Raw genomic sequence first — 20529 nt, 5'->3', positions numbered from 1 at the left:
TTTGTAATGCGCAGGGACGCTACCGCCTGCCTTTGTGTGGCAGACGTGTTTAGGCCTTTGCGTGTCTTTGGCCGTGCGTGGGATTCCCCTATTCGATTCCATGAATACGTGTGGTTCGCGTGTGTGTGGGCGTCCTGTGTACTTCCAGCAGTAAACCCCCAGTTACGCCCTTATTTACACGCGTTGTTCCCCATTCCGCGCGTTACGCCCCGAGTTCCGCCCCTTTTTGGTGTGTGCGCTAACGTTGTGCGCTTTCGCTGTGCATAATCCAACAAAAGGAGATTAAGGGGTATCAACCACAAGCATCCCCTTAGACTGAAGGGATCAACCCTTAACAAATTGAAAACACAAAGCTTGTGATTTAACATTGCTACCTTATCAAGGTGGATTCCATTACAGGACCAAATTCATTTATGGTGCTGGAAAAAACATTGCATGACAGCAAGTTTATAGAAAAATACATATATTTTATTTATCAAATGCATACAAAAAGTTTAAAAACTCACAATGCTAAAGTGCCTGTACCGTCTTCTACCAACAAGATGAGGAAGACACGTACACTATTGTGTCTGCATGTGTTAACACCCTTCAACAGGTAAGAATGTTAGTTTGGATACTTGTCCATTAAAGTGTCTTGTGCTGTGCTAATAATCACACTGGGCCATACCTCATTAAACACAACTCACTCAATCACATTCCATTCATTCTTTCTTCATTCACTTTCACAATTTCATTTCACAACCACAAACTGTGCCCGACAGGTTTCTTTCCGTGCTTGGTGTCTCGTATCGAATACCCGGAAATTCTTCAGGGGCTTGTGTGAGGGGTTAGTAAGACATGCAACATCTAACAATGTACCACAGTATTTAAAAACAAATGGATTTTACAATCAAGAACATTTCCTTTACAGAATTCTTGTAGGAGTTGCAGTGATATTCTGTCTCCGCAGGGTTTTAATCCCCTTATGGTCGAATGAGCCGGAAGAAAATCTCCACCTATCAAGGGGCAATAAACATAAAACAGGAATGTCAATAGCCTATTTACTCTGCTCCATTATCTGACGACTGTTAGTTAATAACAGAAATCTTGATTCCAAGTCTAATCACATATTTTATGCAGTGAGGCAAATCTGCCTGCATCCAGTACAATTACTGCTCTTCCTAGATCTATTGGTCAAGTCTCAAGGCTAATAAGAAGTCTCTCTTAAGTAATGTCCAAGCACCCATGTGCTTGGACGCAAGGTTCTAGTTCACTCACCGTGAGGTACAGTGGATGTGGACTGCTTCGTATACACAGGATCTCTACGTTGTGTGTTTGTCATCAGAGAGTGGAAAAAGAGCCATCTCGAATCTCACCAGGAAAGGAGTCGCTGTAGGCTACAGAGATTCTGGGGAAGAGAAATGTAGAGACACAAGAAGAGCCCATTAGCGGCGCCTTTGCCTGTTTTTCTATGTTATTAGTGCAGCTAGCATCTTCGCAGCTTACCTAGTCAGACGAAACTGTTTTCCCAAATACTGTCTAAACAGCGTTACTTTCTTTTTTTCTCGTGGATTCTCGGGTTTCTCTTATCCAACCTCGGTACATCCCGTGAATCATTAAGGAGATAAATCCAAACACCCAGTCATCAATTAGTTAACTCCTCTAGGTCTCCTTACAAAATAGAGGAGCTAATTCATATAGTTCTCATTCGGTAACCTACGTTGTCGGTTCTATCTCCTTTCCTGATTGAACATGGCAGAGGATTATACGGCTGTGTTACATGCGGCGTTCTGGATGTTGCAATGACATGTGCGCCCGTGTGCGCCACGCACGGATTTGGCGCTCTTCCCGGGGAAAACACATGCAGGGCCTTCCATGAATCGCGTGCGCTTGCTTTTTCACGCTTGCGCCGGCTTGAGCCAAGATTTTCAGTGCACATTTGTTCCATGAATCGACCCCTAAGTGTTCTATACGTGCTAATTCGAAACTCCCAGCATTAGGCCACTGTAAGTGTGATGCATGTCTGGTCTGCCTATGCCAAATCGCATTAAACACTATTGCCCCTATAGCGTATGTTACATACATTTCATATGCTGTTGACCCTGCGGGTGGGGCGACGTGGCCAGTTTCCAAAGATTGTCTACCGCAGTTGAAAAATCCCACTAAGCAGGAAGACAATTTCCCAGGCATAGTTAATCCTTACCCTTCGTTTACCCTGGGCGTTTGATCTTGCAAGAGCAACTCTCGATCAATATCAGGACGTTTAAGAATTGGGGCATGACTCACCTGATCTATCAATTCGTCACTCAAGACGCAATTCGTCCGTATACAGATGCAACCAAGAATCGTTGTGGCTTTGTGTCTGGTTGAATCTGCCTCGTTCCAGGACCCTCGCCTCAATGCTCTCTGGGCGCTGCTTGTCGATCAGGGATCGGCTGTGTACAGATCTGCAAAGGAGTCTCTCATCACTTCTACAGGTGTGCCCCAAACACCTTTCGATCCCAGCTCGATGGCTTCGTCCTCGACTCGTTTTTGCCTTCTTCAAACTTAACGTATACAATGGAGCAAAAGGGGGAGGGTCCCTATTCGGGCCCTATATTTGCTAGGCCATAAAGACCCTGCATATGGAAACTAAGGCACAATAACCATATACTCTTGTGACACGACAGACACGAGGTTCGATTTCCAAACAAGTCGGGTTTATTTAAAAGTATGCTCAGTCGGCCGACTGGGGTCTAAAGTCTTGCAACGTGTGTACCCAGACATCGTGAGACGCAAGAGAGTGAGCAACACTCAAGCAACAATATATATACATAACATGTAATCTTTGAAGGCAATTCAAACCGCCCATAATGTATCTTTCAGGCTAGGGTTCGGTGATTGACAATCATGACAATTATGACACGTTATGACAAGTCTCTATTCAGTCTAAATATAGTTATTCTAGCAACAGTAGCAGAGACAGCTTTTTGTTATGGAGAACATAAAGCTCTTACTTCAGCAAGGATATCATGTTCGTAGGAGAGAAACATTCCTTCGCACGTTATCTATGTGTTTCGATTCGTTCACAAAGGGTCAGACAGTTCTGAAGTAGAAAATACCAGGCTCTGCGAAGGAGTACCGCTAAAAAAGAATACAATTCATGCTTTAACTGCCTTTTACTACAGTGTTTGCAAGACAGGCCGGCACCTGGACTGCTGATTAGATGCGGCTTCTGCTCGCCTTCAAGGACTTCGTGAGGGAGGAAAACAATGTATTTCTATATCGTCTGACATTCCTGTCTGTATTAGTCTTTCAGCATGCAGGCCGTGGCCTCGCACCCGGTATGAATTCGAAGCATAGAATACATTTTGCAAAGCGTTAGGACAGAAAGAAAAAAGCAAATGGCTGACATTTCAAAAAATGCACGCCCTCTGGTTACATTGACGATTCTGCGATTGCGATGTTTGTCACATGATGCGATTGGTTTCTGACCAACATACTATACATAGTATAGGGTCGTTTCTGGTCTAACAGTCAGGCATGTCCCAATAACTATGGTCAGGCAAGTGAAACTAACTGTTCACACCTGCAACCTTTGAAATGGTTGCAGGTGTATAAAAAGATTCAGAAGCAGCAGAGAAGAAAACCAGTTGGGCTGAAGAACGCAGCAATCTGCAGTCGAGCGGGCAGAATATGGGCCGGTGAAAAGGACGCCGACAGAAGAGAAGCCAGGAAGACACCGAGGCCATTGCAGGCCACGAGAGAGTTTGGAGCTGTGTGAAGTCCGTTGCCTTGTGTTCCCCGTTGGGAGTGGGGAACACAAAGACGCTGCTGACCGCTGCAGAAAGAATTGGTGAGGGCGTGTGCTGTTCGCCGGAGCCCCTCAGGAGTGAGAGAGGAGCAAGCGAGAACTCAGAAGTGATATCAGAGCACCAGGAGGAGCAGCCGCACAATGGTGAGTGACAGAGGAGGTTCACTCAGACGGAGCACTCCAGGGGCATTATGTGGGTTGCGGTGAATGCTGAACAAGCAAGAATACACGATAAAAGGGGTCTGGAGACCGAAAAGTGAATGATTGAATATCGAGGTGTCAAGCAAGTAATGAGTTTGAATACTGCTAAATGGGTCAGATGACCAAATATGAACTAATGAATACTGAACAAGTTGAAAAACACTGAATAAGTTTTGAATGCTGAATTAAAGAAAAGAATATGAGAATATCGCATGAATGAAAAACATTTTTTTTATTGTTATAGCTGAAAAATATCAACTTTACAACATATAAAACATCAAGCATTTTCAAACATAAAAAAACAAAATAAAAAAACATAAAATAATCTCAAAAGAGTCTCGAAAATCTCAAAAATCTCAAAAGTTTCAAAAAGAGAAGAATACAGCAATAGATTGCACATCAGTAAATACATATGTACAGGAAATAGGATACAGATTCTGTACTGCCAATTTCAAAGTCCAACACCTACAGCCCCAGTGTTTTCTTGCAGTTTAAGATCGTGCAGGAGTGCTATGGCACGAATTCTCACTTTAACAGAATAGCCACAATAAATCATGTGCCACAGAGTGGTCGAAGTTTTAACTTCATATAGGTCAACAATTGTTTTGAAGTGTTGCTGGCGCTTCAGTAAGAGTGCTTTGCACTCAGTCATTAGGTGCTGTAGATCTTCTCTTTTGGAGTTCTCTTGTCAAAAGCGACAAAAGTTCATGGTTTCATTAATAACCTTTCTGCACATTAAGATTTGTCTAGTCAGCCATAGATTTAATCTTAGACGTAAGAGGTCATGTCTATGAACCGAGGATGGCGATTGAACCAGATATGCTTCTGGTGTGCTATGTTTTTTGTGCCGATAAGCATCTGGATCACAGTCACGATATTTGGAACAAGTCTCACAATTGGTAGCCCAGTCCGTTGCATATAATCTGGTTTTAACTTGCATGGGATTTTGGAGAATAGTGGTAAGAGATACGTCTATATCAGCCATGATTTGAATCACATAGGATATCCACTTGCATATAAACAAATTAGATGTTGTGAACACATACTCAGCTAAAACCCCCAGTACTGAGATAGTCTCAATGGCCATGATGCACTTTCTAAACAATGCGATCACATGCCAGGTGTATCTACCAAACAAGGTGATAAGTGTTATGGACTTGATGGTCGTGCAGAGTATAAATACCTCCGTCCCCAAGTACCCCACAGACAACACCAGAAATACTGCCTGTGCGGTCTTTGAGGCCACAGGTGGAAGTCCGTCGAGCCGATTTGGGAACAGCCGGAAGAACCCCTTGAACGCTGTAAAGCAAAAGGTTAGGCAGTTATGCACAGAACAGGAAGGACAACTAAAGACACAGGTAAGTAGGTGCTGCTTACCTAGGTGGCCCAGAGATGTGAGAAAGGGCTGAACCCCGGAGCAGGAGTTGCTGGAGGCTAGGAAGGCGGATAGGTAAACACCTAGAGTGGAGGCCGGAGGCCAGGTTACCAAGCAGACAGACGTGATCCGTAGAGTATCCAGAGACGAAGCCGAGGTCAAGTAAACAAGAGGACCAAAGTTCGAACAGGAGGGCGAGGCAGAAGCAGTCCGTGGAGCAAAGCGTGGTTCGGTAACTGAAGATCCAAAGTAGAAGGGCAATGCGAGGCAGTCCGTGAAACAAAGCGTGGTCGAGGAAAGAACAATCCGTAAGTTCAAAAGCGTCACGTGATCCAGGAGGAAAACAGCTGTGAAGCAACGCTCCTTGTTTCCGGAAGTCTTTTATATCCTTTCAGGGGTCACGTGATACGTGACACGGGAGCGTTGCTGCGTGAAGGGCAATCACGTGATCCGTGCCGCGCGGGTCTCCGTGGGCAACGCTTTGCGTTGTAGCGAGATGTCAATCTCCAGTTCAGTTGCCAAGAACGGGAGGGGCGATAAACGCCGGGTCTGCCATACAGTGTTCTAACAGGATGGTTGAGGGTCAATGGGTTACGTGGACCCAGGTAAGTGTGTGGGGTAGTGGGAGACGTAACAGAGTCCCCCCTCAAAGGCCCACGACCCCGTGGGCAGGCAGGGCAGTCCCTATGAAAACGGGCAACAAGAAGCGGGGCATGGACATCATTGGAGGAAACCCAAGAGCGGTCCTCGGGACCGTAACCCACCCAGTCGACGAGATATTGAAGGCGACCCCTGTGAAAACGGGAACCCAAGATAGCACTGACCTCGAAAACATCCGGAGAGGACACCGAGACAGAGGGTGGCGGAGCAGTGACACGGGTAGGGGCCAGACAAGGCTTGAGGAGAGAGGTATGAAAAACCGGGTGGACTCGCCAAGAAGGAGGGACAGCAAGGCGGAAGGCCACAGGGTTCAAGATCCCAGTGATTTTATAGGGACCCACAAAACGGGGCAACAGTTTGCGACACCCAGGTATACGCAAGTGTCGGGTTGACAACCACACCCGATCCCCTACGCGATAAGCAGGGGCCACCGACCGTCTCCGGTCAGCCTTTGATTTCATCAAGGTTTTGGCCTCACGGAGATGGACAAGTGTCTGAGCATGGACGTCCGCAAGGTCGCGAACACAGGCGTTGGCAGCAGGGGTGTCGGAGGAGAGATCCGGAAGCGGAAGGGTGCGCGGATGTTGACCATACATAGAATAGAAAGGAGAGAAACCAGTAGCTGAGTGTCGTGAGTTGTTATAGGCGAATTCAGCGAGGTGGAGCAGATCGTACCAGGAGTCTTGGTATTGAAGGGTCAAGCACCGCAAATATTGTTCCATGGCTTGATTTACCCTCTCAGTCTGTCCATCGCTTTCTGGGTGATAGGCAGAGGAGAAACGAGCATCAATTCCCAGTAGCTTGGTAAGGGCACGCCAGAAACAGGAAGTAAACTGCGACCCGCGGTCCGATATGATGACCTGTGGAAGACCAAAGAGACAAAAGACTGTCCTGAAGAACAAGCGGGCTAGCGTTGGGGCCGAAGGTATGCCGGTGCAGGGAATGAAGCGTGCCATCTTAGTGTAGGAGTCCACGATAACCCAGATGGCATCATAACCTTGTCGGCGTGGCAGATCCGTGACAAGGTCCATGGAGATAGTATGCCACGGTCGGAGGGGTATGGGCAATGGATGGAGTAGGCCTAGGGGGCGTCCTCTACGTGACTTGCATTGGGCACATATCGAACAGGTGTTCACGTAGTTCTCTACATCCCTTCTCATGGACGGCCACCAGCACCACCGGTGTAACAGATCCAGGGTGCGTTGCTGCCCGGGGTGACCGTTTATGGCAGCATTGTGAGACCAGGCCAGCGCTTGGTTGCGCACATCGCATGTGGGAAGGAACAACTTGCCCTGAACAAACGGCAACCCCTCTCGTAGTACAATATCCCATTCTGTGAGTGTATGCGGATGTTGGGAGACCCATTGTCTAATAGAGGTAAGCAGTGGCTGGGATGGGGTACACAAACAAACAACATGACCCTTCCCCAACAATGTGTCTGGAAATGAAGACAGTGGTTCCCCCCCAGGTGAACGGGATAGGGCATCAGCCTTACCATGAACAAGACCTGGCCTGTGCTTAACCACGAAATCAAAAGCAGCGAAGAACAAATGCCAACGCACTTGTCTGCTGTTCACGCATTTAAGAGAGGCCAGATCCTGTAGATTCTTGTGATCTGTGTATACTATGGTTTGGTGTTTCGCCCCCATGAGGTGGTGACGGCATGATTGGAGGGCGTCCTTGATGGCCAACAGCTCTTTCTCGGTCACTGTATAGTGTGACTCGGCTACAGTGAACTTCCGTGAGTGATAAGCTACTGGATGCAAACTACCCGTGGTTGGGCATGGTTGTGACAGTATGGCACCCAGAGCAAACGAGGAAGCATCAGCCTCTATTACAAACGCAAGGTCCGGGTCAGGGTGCTGCAAAACGGGGGCAGAAACAAATCTGGATTTAAGTGCCTCAAAAGCCTCCTGGTGTACGGAGGACCAGACGAAAGGGACGAGAGGGCTGGTCAGCGCAGTCAGGGGAGATACAATGGAAGAAAAACCGGCAATGAAACGCCGATAAAAATTAGCAAAGCCGAGAAAAGACTGGAGCTGTTTGAGGCTGACCGGGACTGGCCATTCCGTGACAGCACGGACTTTTGACTCATTCATAGACAACCCTCCAGGGGTGATGTGAAACCCCAGAAACTCCACCTCCCTTGTATGAAACAGACATTTCTCGGGTTTGGCAAACAGGGCGTTCTTCTTGAGACGGGAGAGTACCTCTCTAACATGAGCAATATGTTCTTTCAAGGAGGATGAATAGATCAAAATGTCGTCCAGATAGACCACCACGTACGTATCCAAGATGTCCGAGAATACATCGTTGACGAAACGCTGGAACGTTGCAGGTGCATTACAGAGTCCGAAAGGCATCACTGTATATTCAAATAAACCCTGTCTGGAGCAAAATGCCGTTTTCCATTCGTCCCCACGCCGCATGCGGATTAAGTTGTATGCCCCTCTCAGGTCTAATTTGGTAAACAGGGACGCCTTTGTCAACCTGTCCAGTAGCGTGGAGATGAGCGGAATGGGGTACCTGTTCTTCACGGTGATAGCGTTTAACCGTCTATAGTCTACGCATGGGCGCAGATCACCTTCCTTTTTCGGGACAAAAAAAATAGGGCTGGCAGCTGGAGAACAGGAAGGACGGATATGACCCAAACGCAAGGCTTGCTGAATGTATTCTTTCAAAGCCTGTTCTTCCGACTGTGATAACGAGTAGATCCTACCCCTTGGTATAGGAGCATCCGGGAGAAGATCAATAGGACAGTCATAAGGTCTGTGTGGAGGTAGACCTTCCGCTGTGACTTTGTCAAAGACCATATGATAATCATGGTAGTCCACGGGAATACCTGCCATAACGGCTCCCACCGTGTGTGTTGACGTGGCGTCAGTGGCTATTACCCTGATACTGGAGGAAGCCAAGGCGCCGAGGATTCTGGCGGGAGAGGAGAGTGATTCTGGTTCTGTTAGGCAGAAGTGCTGGCATTCTTCTGACTCGAACGTTACCTGTCCCGTTCCCCAATTAATCAAAGGGTTGTGGTGCCTTAACCAGGGGATACCCAAAATAACCCCAAATTGTGGCGTGGTGATGAGGTCAAATGACAGGCTCTCCTTATGAGTGCTCTGTATCACCACTTCCAAAGGAGCAGTTTGGTGCTTAATCGGACCAGAGGCCAAGGACGTGCCATCGACCGCTTGCACTGGTTCCGGGTGTTCTTTTTTGATCAAAGGCAGATTGAGACGATGTGCTAATGTGATGTCTATAAAACAACCCGTGGCCCCGGAGTCGATCACGATCTGAACGGCATGGACGATCTCCTGGGTAGGTTTCAACAGGGCCTGGACCACAACCGGTCTGATAGGACCGAAGGTGGGTTCAGCGGGGGTTGTGGATAGGCTCGCCGGTGCCCCCTGTATCATGGGCGAGCCTTCTGAAAACCCGGTGCCTTGTTCTTTGGTCGTCGGGGGCATTCCCTTACGTAGTGTCCATTTAACCCGCAGTAAAAACAGGCGTTGTCGGTTCTCCGACGTTCCCGTTCAGACTGCGTTATTGGGCTTCGGATCCCACCTATTTGCATGGGTTCAGTACTGGCGGGGGAAGGAACAGGGGTTGACTGGCCAGCAAACGTGGTTTCTGCCTTCCGTTCGGACCTCCGGGCGTCCACCTGTAGTGCAAGGTCTACAAGATCCGTAAACACAGAGGGAAGAGCAGGAACCACTGATAGAGCGTCCTTCAAGGAGTTGCATAACCCACGGTAGAACACGATCGCCTTTTTCTCCTCTGGCCAGGAGGTCTCAGCGGCGAGTTGATTATAACGGGTGATGTACTCGATAAGTGATTGCTTTCCCTGTGAGAGATCTAGTAATTCCAGGTCCCTTGACTGGGCCTTGTAGCGGGTGTCAAACACTTTAGCCATTTCCGTTATGAGGAGCTCAAAGTCATATAAAGCAGGATGGTCGTTTTCTAACATTGGGTTTGCCCAGGTAGCCGCTACACCAGAAAGATGGGACAAAAGGAATGCAGCTTTTGTGATAGAATCGGGAAAGGCTTGGGGTCTGCACAAGAAGTGGAGTTTGCATTGGTTTATGAAGGTGCGGTATTTCCGCGGGTCACCCTGATAGCGTTCTGGGGCGGCAAGCGGGAAAGAGGTTGGAAGCAAAACAGGTGTGGGTGCGGAGGCCGGGGCCGGGACAGGCAGTACTGGAGGGGCAGGGTCTCCAAACTCGGCGTCTGCAGGCAAAGGATAACGTGTGCTTTGCAAGGCGTCTAAACGATGGTGAATGGCGGTCGTAGCTGCCGCCATGTCGGTCCTAAGGGCCGCTACGGCCTGCATTAGAGCGGTCACTGGGTCCCCGGCGGAGGGATTCATACTCTGAACGGCCAGAGGCTTCACAGTCTGTTATGGACTTGATGGTCGTGCAGAGTATAAATACCTCCGTCCCCAAGTACCCCACAGACAACACCAGAAATACTGCCTGTGCGGTCTTTGAGGCCACAGGTGGAAGTCCGTCGAGCCGATTTGGGAACAGCCGGAAGAACCCCTTGAACGCTGTAAAGCAAAAGGTTAGGCAGTTATGCACAGAACAGGAAGGACAACTAAAGACACAGGTAAGTAGGTGCTGCTTACCTAGGTGGCCCAGAGATGTGAGAAAGGGCTGAACCCCGGAGCAGGAGTTGCTGGAGGCTAGGAAGGCGGATAGGTAAACACCTAGAGTGGAGGCCGGAGGCCAGGTTACCAAGCAGACAGACGTGATCCGTAGAGTATCCAGAGACGAAGCCGAGGTCAAGTAAACAAGAGGACCAAAGTTCGAACAGGAGGGCGAGGCAGAAGCAGTCCGTGGAGCAAAGCGTGGTTCGGTAACTGAAGATCCAAAGTAGAAGGGCAATGCGAGGCAGTCCGTGAAACAAAGCGTGGTCGAGGAAAGAACAATCCGTAAGTTCAAAAGCGTCACGTGATCCAGGAGGAAAACAGCTGTGAAGCAACGCTCCTTGTTTCCGGAAGTCTTTTATATCCTTTCAGGGGTCACGTGATACGTGACACGGGAGCGTTGCTGCGTGAAGGGCAATCACGTGATCCGTGCCGCGCGGGTCTCCGTGGGCAACGCTTTGCGTTGTAGCGAGATGTCAATCTCCAGTTCAGTTGCCAAGAACGGGAGGGGCGATAAACGCCGGGTCTGCCATACAGTGTTCTAACAGGATGGTTGAGGGTCAATGGGTTACGTGGACCCAGGTAAGTGTGTGGGGTAGTGGGAGACGTAACAATAAGACCCAATTCATATCATATTAGGGGAAGCGGTGTACAGTTTGGTAGGTTTAAGACTCCTCGCCAATACTTCCCCTCCAAGAGGGACCAGAGCTCCTTGGAGAAGATGGGTCTTGTTTCAGCGGTGTATAACAGAATGGGCGTAGCTTTCTGTTGATAATAGGTCAATGCCGGCATGGCTGAAAATTTGCCATATTTTCTTTGAATGATATTAGTTTGGTACTTGGCTATATTGACCTTATCAACAAGAAGCTGTTTATAGATTTCAGTTGCCCCTTGGCTAGCTATTTGAACACCCAAGTAGGTAGAGATTAACCACTTGCAGGCTTTGCTCTTTAAGGGTCCACATTTTGCTCTTTGATGTAGACTTGCTGGACACATTAAGGGGGTAATTCATAGATTTCAGCGCAGAGGCAGCTCACGCGAGCAGCACAGAGAGGGATCGTGCGCCAGCATGCGCCAGCCGTGTGCGCTAAACAGCATTCTGGAGCAGCGCGTATTCAGGGAATTCCCAAGGCAAAAAGAGCCCTGGCGCACAGAACATCCCGCAGCGCCAGTTACGCCCCCAAGAACGCCCCTCGCGCAAGGAAAAGCCATCAAAATCCCCAATCCAGCGCAAAGGGCTGCGCTAACCCTGGACCAGTTTACAGGGCCGCTACACAGCAAACGCCGAGCGGGGAACGTGTATTCCTGGGGTGCGCTGGAATTATCACACGCGGTAGGGCCTGTGTGAGCGGGGTATGTGTAATACTGGGGTTCGCGGGGAGTTTCACATGCGGTAGGGCCTGTGCGAGCAGGGTATGTGTATTACTGGGGTTCGCAGGGAGTTTCACATGGGATTGGCCCTGTGCGAGCAGGGTACGTGTATTTGGGTGGTACGCGGGGAGTTTCACATGCGGTAGGCCCTGTGCGAGCGGGGTATGTGTATTTCGGGGGTGCGTGGGAATTTTCACACACGGTAGGCCCTGTGCGAGCGGGGTACGTGGATTTCAGGGGTGCGCGGGAAGTTTCACACGCGATTGGCCCTGTGCGAGCGGGGTACGTGTATTATTGGGGTTCGCGGGGAGTTTCACACGCGATTGGCCCTGTGCGAGCATGGTACGTGTATTTGGGTGGTACACGGGGAGTTTCACACGCGGTAGGCCCTGTGCGAGCGTGGTACGTGCATTTCGGGGGTGCGCGGGAAGTGTCACACACGATTGGCCCTGTGTGAGCGGGGTACGTGTATTACTGGGGTTTGCGCGGAGTTTCACACGCGATTGGGCCTGTGCGAGCAGGGTACGTGTATTTGGGTGGTACGCAGGGAGTTTCACATGCGGTAGGCCGTGTGCGAGCGGGGTACGTGTATTTCGGGGGTGCGCGGGAAGTTTCACACGCAATATCACAGTCAGAGCGGGGTACGTGTATCCAGTGGGGTGCGCGGGGAGTCCCACACATAAATTGGCAGTGTGGGTCTTCCCAGGTGTGCCCTCAACCCCCTCCACGGGCCCTGAAGGCAGCCCACACCACAGGGGACTACCCTGCACCCCTGGTCATGTCCCGCAGGCAGCCCATCCACCATGGGCATGCCCCCCAGCCAGGCCACATGTCACCTTGCACTAGTGATCACCAACTCATGTCCACCTGCACCCCCACCCACCCAGCATTGAGGGGCATCTGCCAGCAGGCCCCCCTCATGTCCCACTCATGTCTCCCTGCACCCCCACCCACCCAGCATTGAGGGGCACCTGCCAGCAGGCCCCCACTCTTGTCCCCCTGCACCCCCACCCCCCAGCATTGAGGGGCACCTGCCAGCAGGCCCCCACTCATGTCCCCCTGCACCCCCACCCTCCAGCAGTGAGGGGCACCTGCCAGCAGGCCCCCACTCATGTCCCCCTGCACCCCCAACCCCCAGCAGTGAGGGGCACCTGCCAGCAGGCCCCCACTCATGTCACACTCATGTCCCCCTGCACCCCCAGCATTGAGAGGCACCTGCCAGCAGGCCTCCACTCATGTCCCACTCATGTCCCCCTGTACCCCCACCCCCCAGCATTGAGGGGCACCTGCCAGCAGGCCCCCACTCATGTCCCCCTGCACCCCCACCCTCCAGCAGTGAGGGGCACCTGCCAGCAGGCCCCCACTCATGTCCCCCTGTACCCCGACCCCCCAGCATTGAGGGGCACCTGGCAGCATGGCCCCAACTCATGTCCCCCTGCACCCCCACTCCCCAACAGTGAGGGGCACCTGCCAGCAGGCCCCCACTCATGTCACACTCATGTCCCCCTGCACCCCCACCCCCCAGCATTGAGGGGCGCCTGCCAGCAGGCCCCCACTCATGTCACACTCATCACACTCATGTACCCCTGCACCCCCACCCCCCAGCATTGAGGTGCACCTGCCAACAGGCCCCCACTCATTTCCCCCTGCACCCCCACCCCCCAGCATTGAGGGGCACCTGCCAGCAGGCCCCCACTCATGTCCCACTCATGTCCCGCTGCACCCCCACCCCCCTGCAGTGAGGGGCACCTGCCAGCAGGCCCCCACTCATGTCCCCCTGCACCCCCACCCCCCAGCATTGAGGGGCATCTGCCAGCAGGCCCCCACTCATGTCCCCCTGCACCCCCACCCCCCAGCAGTGAGGGGCACCTGCCAGCAGGCCCCCACTCATGTCACACTCATGTCCCCCTGCACCCCCACCCCCCAGCATTGAGGGGCACCTGCCAGCAGGCCCCCACTCATGTCCCACTGCACCCCCACCCCGCAGCATTGAGGTGCACCTGCCAGCAGGCCCCCACTCATGTCCCCCTGCACCTCCTCCCCCCAGCATTGAAGGGCACCTGCCAGCAGGCCCCCACTCATGTCCCCCTGCACCCCCACCCACCAGCAGTGAGGGGCACCTGCCAGCAGGCCCCCACTCATGTCACACTCATGTCCCCCTGCACCCCCACCCCCCATCACTGAGGGGCACCTGCCAGCAGGCCCCCACTCATGTCCCACTCATGTCCCCCTGCACCCCCACCCCCCAGCATTGAGGGGCACCTGCCAGCAGGCCCCCACTCATGTCCCCCTGCACCCCCACCCCCAGCAGTGAGGGGCACCTGCCAGCAGGCCCCCACTCATGTCACACTCATGTCCCCCTGCATCCCCACCCCCCAGCAGTGAGGGGCACTTGCCAGCAGGCCCCCACTCATGTCCCCACCTACATGACATAAAGATGCACAATCATGGCCCACTTCTACACACTGACATGCCTATCTCAAGACACAAACCAAAAGTCAACTATGTACATCAACACATGTCCGTCACACACACACACACTGGTTGGCATTGATTGCGTAAACCCACATTTTCACTTGCAGGAACTCAATGAGCGAATCCCACACATGGATATAAAATATCAAAATGTATTATGTACAAAAAAAAGCAATGAAATGAAAGCATAACAAAATAGCAAACATGAAATGAAAAGCATGTCCAAAAGATGAGTAAATGAAAAGTATAACCAATCCAAAGAAATCCAAAAGAAAAATAGTCCAATTTCTCCCTCCACCAAAGCAAATCCAAAGGAAACGTAAAAAGAAAAATCCATTAATCCATGGTGAAATCCAAAGAAAAAGTACACATTAATCCATTGTCCAACTATGTACAATCCATTGCCAAATAAAATTATCCATCAATCCATGTTTAAATCCAAATGAAAAGTTCAAATAAATCCATTGTCCAACTATGTACAATCCATTGTCAAGGGTCAATGAGCCCAACAAAAGAAATGCAACCTACCTAACAAACTACCTAAAAAAAACTATATACAAATGTGTGGTGCATAGTCCAATCACCCCAAATCAAAGGAAAATGAAAATAAAACCTAACACTAAAAACTATTTACATTGGCAGCGGGCTAGTCCGACGGCTCACTTTTCGATGTCCCGGGCCAGGGCATCATCGAACTCCCGCTCAATGTCCTGGAGGCGGTCCTCTTCCATGGCCCCGAGGGTTCGCAGGGACGACGACATGTTGACCTCCAACTTCCTGCGAATTGCCTTGAGGCAATCGGCCCGCCTCAGTGCCCTTCGCATGGAGTTCTCCGCCCTGACCATTGTGAGCCGTGCCTCTTCCACCCGCTGCCACTCCACATCTATGGCGTGGCCCAACCGCTGCCACATGGAAGACACTTGTAATCCTGGTCCTCCTGCCCTCTGGCCGATGCCTGCCCCTCCGATGTCGATGGCCCCGAGCCATCATGGCTCCCACCTTGTTGCCGCTGCTGCTGTGCCTGTGCCCCTGCTCTTGCTGCCTGCACATCCTCCTCTGGCTTGGGTGCAGTTGTCGCGTGGTGGTCACCCCTGCTGGACGCCCGACTCCCGACTGTGGCAGGGATGTGTCCCCCACCAGCCTGGCCACTGGGTCAGAGGCAGCTCCACAGGGTACCCAGGTGATACATGGGTGAGAAGATGGCATGGAGGACGACTGGCGCATAGGGTGTTCAGGTGAGAAAGGGGTAGGAACAAGGTCCAGCAAACAGAGGAATCCAGCCCTGGTGACCAGTCCCAGTAGGTCAACGCGGTCAACGAGGCATTCGAGATGACGTGCAGTGTCTTCACGAAAACACTGCAGGTCACCTCGCATGCCCCGTTGACGCAACGCCATCCCACTCAGGACAGGCTCAACCCGGTTCCGGATAGCCACGTCTGCAGGGAGAGGAAGGCTAGTTGTTGTAAGCGGATCCCCTCCCTGAAAACGAGTCTGGACGAAGGCATCTCTGCTGGAGCAGGATGATGCAGTCACAGGATCGGGGACAGGATTGCACACAGGCACCTCCGCGGTGGCCTGTGCTGCCTCCTGTCCCTGCCCCTGCACTGCACCACTAGAACCAGTGGAATCCCCACCTCCAGACCCCGTGTGTGTCCCTTCCATGGCCTCCTCCTCCACCAAACCCCCCACCAACCTGGATGACTCTGTGCCATCTTCCTCCGTTGGACCCTGTGGGGTCTCAGCTGCCCCTTCTGCTGCCGAGGAGTCCACCTCCAACCTCCGCCTCTTGGACCTACCCTCGGCAGCTGCGGCCTGGGACGCGGCACCAGACTACTCACTCCCCGTCAAGATGGCAACCTGGGAGGGGAGCCGGGCCTTGCATCTCCGGCTGGTGGTGCGATCCCTGCCGCTCTGCTCCACAGCACCCTCTCCACCCTCTTCATCAGTTGATGCTGCAGACAGGGAGAGATAGAACACAGGCATCAGGGCACTGGACAATGGACTGATACACACATGACAGTTGTACATGAGTGTCAGTGTCAAACTTCAGACATGGCATCACACTCCCCAACACACATGTCATTTCAACTCACACACATGAGCAATGTGTCAGCCTCACGCCCCTGTACATACACATCCATACATGGCCCTACAAATACACAGGTGCAACCTGCACACTACTGGCACACCACAACACGCACAATGTCCAATCAGTATGCATGTACACTTACCACTCGATTCCAGACGGGTCTGCCTCTCAAGGACCTGGACGTGGAGCGCTAGGTGTGTGCGTTCCAGGACCCTCATTTGGTGGTCTTACAGGTGGCCCCGGCACCCCTTGGCATCCGCTGCCTTCAAGAGGGGCTGGGCCTTGTCGAGGGTCCTGGACCTGTGAAGTCCTCCCAGCGCTTCTGGACATGTTTGATGTCGCAGACTGCCACCCCCTCCTCGTTGATGGCAGTCACGATGTCCATCTAGATCCTGGTTCGTCCTTCATTGTCAAAGCGCAAACTTCCAAAGAGGGGATCATACTGCCCCAGGACTTGCTCCACCAGGACACCAACTTCCCTGGCACTGAAGCTGGTGGCCCTCTGCCTCTCTGGCTGGGGGTTGCCAGTGGTGTCATATGGTGTTGTGCCCGACATGTTAACCCCAGAGGCAGGTGTGGGTGGGCAACTGGGTCCTGGGGCTAGTCTGTGGAGCGATGGTATCCCAGTTGGGAGTCTTCAGTTCCAGCAGGGGTGGTCACAGCAACTGCACCCCTGGCTGACGTACAGGCAGCAAATAGCAGGGCAAGTGGGCAGCAGGCAGTCAGGCAGCAGCAGATGGCAGGTGGGAGCATGCTCGGGGCTCTGGGGGGCAGGAAAATGGCCTTTTTTTGGCAGGAGCGTAGTCTTCCGTGTGTATTCGCGTGGCCAGCTTCATACGGAGTGATTTGCACGTGAAAAAATTGCACGTCAGCATGTAAATCGAGGAAAGGCCCTTAGCACGTAAGCACATCAGTGACGTTAGGCGCGCAGGCGTTGCCCACAACACGGTGTGTAAATGACTTCAATCAAGCACATAACTAAGTCAATGCCTAGTCTGGGATGCCCAATGGAAGCCCTTATATATTTTTATGTCAAGTTCTTAAATCTGGATGATAAACCCTTATATAACACCCCTCTCTTTGAATCCCCCTGACCTCACTGAGCCAAGAAGTAGGTTTGTTTTGCAAATTAAAAGGTTTATTGGAAAAATTAAACAATATATATATATATATATATATATATATATATATATCACTTTTATGAATAAATTTATATTTGATAGCACACTTATGAATATGAACAGTGATCAGTATTGGGTAATATTACAATAGCGACAACTCCTTAATCAGAAAGGAGTAGGAATAGGAAGGATAAAGTAGCAGAGAATACTTTTACGGTTCAAGGAAATGCAAGATGGAAAGAATGCAGGCACAGAAATAAAACTCGATATGGATTCAACAAGAGATAATATGATCACTTTTTCCTTGTGACAACTCACTCCCCCCTATGCAATATGAAGAGATGGAAATGAGGGCACACAAGTTTTCAGGAATACAATCAAAAGCAGTTCAGTTCCCGTTCCCCCCCAGCAAGCTTAGAGAAACAGGGATGATTTTAGAACACAAGCCAAATACTTTTAAATGTGATTGCAATGTGAAAAATATGCTCAAAATGATTTTAATTCCCTATAGGAGATTCAGGGTAGGTGATAGCTACTTTGAATTAGTTCAGGTCAACACTAGCAATGATTCAGAAGTGATTATCAGGTTGAAAACGAATTTCAGCAGTGGAAAGCAAGAAGCAGCTATTTTTACAAGTGGTGAAATGGAGCCGCTGCACTTTTTCCACTTGCTTCCAGGACATACAGTTCAAAAGATACTGACGTTTTTGTGGAGGTAGATTTTCAGAAATGAAGTCAAGATTTCAGAATGACAGATGACACTTTTGCAGCTTTGAAATCACAGAATGGACACACGATTTCTATGCAGTTCTGGACAGGTTGAAATGGTTTGAATAAGATTACTTTAAACTAAGAGATGGGTTCTGGACAGTTCTAGATACTGACTCCTAGTTTTGGAAGGGAATGGACCTCGTCACAGATCTGGTCAGGTTTGGGCTGCGGTTCTTTCTCCACCGGACAGGTCTCAGGCCCTCTGGGTTCTGCGTTGAGCACGGCCTCTGGTCTTCTATCGGCACTGCACGGCGGTCGGGTCTGGGTCTGGATACAGTTCTGCTTTCTGGGTCTGGATATGATTCTGGCACAGGGTTCTAGCCAGAATCAAACAGCTCGCCCGGCTGTTGAATAGTTTGGTTAGGTTGCTGGATTCTGGGGCCTCTGAAAAGAGTTCAGCTTTTGGGTTAGGCCCCTTTCCTCCAAGGTTCTAGAGTTTAGTTCTAAAGTTTGGTTCTGGAGTCTATCTGGAGTCTAAGTTCTGGAGTCTAAGTTCTGGAGCCTCAGGAGTCTGGAGTTTTTGTTTGGATATGGTCGGGCAGTGTGCTGTGCAGGAATCGATGAGTAGTGGAAAAATTGAGTGCGTCTATCTGGGTCTCAGCAGTCTCTTTTTATGTGTTCTCAAAGGGGGTGTGGAGGCTGACTTCCTATGCCCAACCCACTGAGGATCCTGATAGGTTAAAGGATTTTCTGTCCTCTGACTGGAGAACGGAGTTGTGAGTCAGAATGAGTCATCAGGTATCATCTTTATGGCTCAAGGAAAGGACACGCCCCTTTGTGTCCATACAGCATATCTTTTTTTTCATAAAAACACATATTTATAATATACCCCACTTGTTAATATTACCTAAATTACACGACAGATTGCTTAAGGTACAGTTCGGTTCAAGTCACATGTTTCTACGAGATTGGGTTCAGAAATGACAACATTTTGCACATTTGATGGGTTTCGCAATATTAATTTTGCATCAAATCTTGCACGGAGGTACACACCCTCTCTGCGCATATTACTGTATGTTTTCATTTTTTTCTAGCATAAACACTGTGTCTGCAATATTAATAATTATGGGGGTTGGTCTCAGAACATCCCACAGCGTCTAGCTTAGTCTCAAATTGTGAGTGAATTTTTCATATTAAGAATCTCCAAATTGTACATTTTTGTCCGCTTGGTATAACTAGTTATCAGTATTTTCATAAAACATATATTTGCTGGACTCTCTGAATCCACAGTCGTTTGTCTCCGCCCCTAGAAACTTGGCTTGACTCAGAGATCAGATGTCTTGCCTTCCCCCAGAGCAGTGTTGTTCAGGCACACCCAAATCAGCATATCCTATTCAGCTGAAAGAATCCTTTGTCTTGTTTCTCCAGGCTGTAGGGAAATTCTCCTCTCTCTTAATCAACAGGACCATGTGATTTCCTGTGCTGTTGCTGAGAAGGCTAGGTGTGAAGGCTTCCCATGAACAGCCAGCCTTTTGAAGTCTCAGCTAACTCAGGTTCCTGTTTAGCTTCAGAAATACAGGTCTCCTGTCAGAATATAGATTGCTAGCGCCGGTCAGTGTCAAGCACCGGTATTGCACCCATTTTTGACAGCTGGCTTACCAGTAAGCAATCCTCATAATATACTTTGTTCAAATATAGATGCACTTCTGTGGACCTCAGATTCATGTAGATTCTTGTGGGAGAATGATGTTGACCCCCCAAAACGGAGGTGGGATCTTTTTAGTGGTTTTGGTGAGCCCTAATTTTAGCAATTTTTGACATAAAAAAATGAATTCCCCACAGCTTTGGGTTGCTTTCAGCAATCAGTATTTCTATTCCCAAATGGTTTCAGGCTACTGTGTGTGTAGCCCAATGGTGGTTATAGGCAGTGACCTCCTGTGCTCACTAATATAGGCAAAAGTGGGTGGCAGCCTATTCTTCAGATTTTTACTGTGCATTTTTGGCTGGTTTTGAGCGAGCAGCATGCTTTCCAGTGGCCATTCTGATGTTTCTGCAGCCAGCACCGCACAGTACTGTTGGAGGGCTTGGATGAGTGGGTTAAAACATCCCACA

At 50.4% G+C, this 20529-nt stretch overlaps 1 protein-coding gene across 7 annotated transcripts in view; it reads left to right on the top strand.

The window, feature by feature from the left end:
- The window catches only part of CACNA1E (calcium voltage-gated channel subunit alpha1 E), a 3100882-nt gene that overhangs the window by 2383932 nt on the left and 696421 nt on the right, over positions 1–20529 (top strand). The gene's annotated exons all lie outside the window — the stretch shown is intronic.

Source organism: Ambystoma mexicanum, chromosome 1q, assembly GCF_040938575.1.
Source record: "Ambystoma mexicanum isolate Mex_15411 chromosome 1q, UKY_AmexF1_1, whole genome shotgun sequence".
In the NCBI taxonomy this organism is placed as follows: Eukaryota; Metazoa; Chordata; class Amphibia; order Caudata; family Ambystomatidae; genus Ambystoma; species Ambystoma mexicanum.
This window is presented reverse-complemented; position numbering and strand designations above follow the sequence as displayed.